The following is a 1979-nucleotide window of genomic DNA, read 5'->3' as shown; positions in this document are numbered from 1 at the left end:
CGTGGCATTTATTATCGGAGGGGGCATAGGAAGGCTGCCTCCATCCTCAAAGACCCCCCCCACCCCCAGCATGGACTGTTCACCCCCCTACCCTCTAATCGGAGGCTCAGAAGTGTGAAATGCAGGACCACTAGACTGAAAAATTCGTTCTTTCCCTCTGCCATCAGACTCCTAAACAGCTGAGGAGTTCATTACCAGGAAATACGTGATGTACTGTTTACATTCTCAGTTTGCAGATGCATAATTGCACAATGACTGTTGACTGCTGCAAATGCTGCTCCCATGCAGCATACATTCCCTTACTATATTCTTATATATTTTTATCATATTGCAGCATTTGCTGCTTAAAATGATTTTGTGTTACTTATTTATCTACTTTATATTTCACTTGTATTTTTGTGGCATTCATGGGGATGGCAAAGTAAGAATTTCATTGTACAGGGAAACTCGTTTCCTAACTGTGCATATGACAAATAAACACTTTGACCTAATGCTTTCTTGCCTTTATCTAACTGTTTATTTTAAGACTAAGTGTTCCTTGTTACTGCGTACTTACGTAGGCATGTGCCATGCGGAGTGCCAGCAAGTTACAGCAACTTTGTCCTTGTTGAGTTTTTTTCCGTGTTTTTATGAAGTTCTGTTCTTATGTGTCTGTTCTTATGGTGGTGTCTGCTCTTATGGTGTTATGTTGGTTGTTCTCTATTGCTGCTGTAACAAAAATTTCCCTACTGTGGGATCAATAAAGTACCTACTCTTCTCTACTCTGTTGCACAGATGAACAAGCTACTGTATTTCAGGACGGATAGCTGATAGACATTAACAGTGATTAGAGGCAATTCATTGTTGGTTATTTGTAACCTTTGTATGGAGATTGTTGAAATCTCTATTAATATAGACTTCTAATATAAGACGACTTCCGGCGCTGACAATGATGGCGACCATGGTCGCTCACGCTCTCTTGTGTTTGTTGTTTTTCTTAGTTTTCTTGGTCTTGTGAAACTCATCCCGGATTACTTTTACCAGAGAAGAACTGTTAAATCACACAACTCACACCAAAATACCTTCCTCCGATTTTTGTGAATGAAGAGTGCTGTATGGACATTCTGATCAGAGGCACAGCAGCAATATAGGGGACCTGGAAAAAACCCCGCCGGAGTGGAAAACGCTCTGGCGCTTTGGTGCGGTTACAACAGAGGGAACACCGACCTCACTCCCATCTATTCACCTGGCTAATCTCCGCTCCCTGGTCAACAAAATGGATGAAATTCTTCTCGTCAACAGGACTAACTTTCACTTTGCACGTTCTGCTGCTTTGTGCTTCATGGAGACCTGGCTGAGCAACTCAATTGCGGACAGCGCGATTCAAATACCGGGTTTCCAGGTGTTCAAAGCGGATTGAGTAAAGGAGCTGTCCGGGAAAACGAGAGGTGGAATCTGCTTCTATGTGCAGATTCTATGTGCATAGAGATATGCACATATTTCAGAACAATCCCCAGTCAAAATAATCAGAGGAGCAGCAGACTTAAAAACAGAGGGCACAGACAAGGTGGACAGTCCAGAACAGGCAAACACAGGTCAGGTAACAGGTTGCAGAAGATAGGTGATGGCTGGAGAGTATGGCCGACTGTGAGTGGCTAGACAGGCACAAGACACTCAACAAAGCTGAGCAGGCAGGGAGAAGTCAGCAGGGCAGCGAGTGGGTATGACATAAACAATAGGTACCAGGAGTCAGTATGGCAGGAAAGTACTCTGTGGAGAAGCTGGCGGGCAGACAACAGGTTAGGTAACCAGGTTTGTTCAGGCAGGCAGAATATTGGTATGCTATTGCTGCTGCTGCTGCTGCTGAGACAGGTGAATAGTTAAACAGAAGAGATAATCAATAACTATCTATCACTAAGGAGAAAGTGGAGACTGATTAACAAGCCACAGGTGTTCCAAATCAGCCACTGAGAATTAAGTGAAGCTGGGGAGAGTGAGCG

This window comes from Monopterus albus, unplaced genomic scaffold (genome assembly GCF_001952655.1).
Source record: "Monopterus albus unplaced genomic scaffold, M_albus_1.0 scaffold918.1, whole genome shotgun sequence".
Taxonomy (NCBI): Eukaryota; Metazoa; Chordata; class Actinopteri; order Synbranchiformes; family Synbranchidae; genus Monopterus; species Monopterus albus.
The sequence above is the reverse complement of the archived record's forward strand: the minus strand, read 5'-3'. Positions refer to the sequence as shown.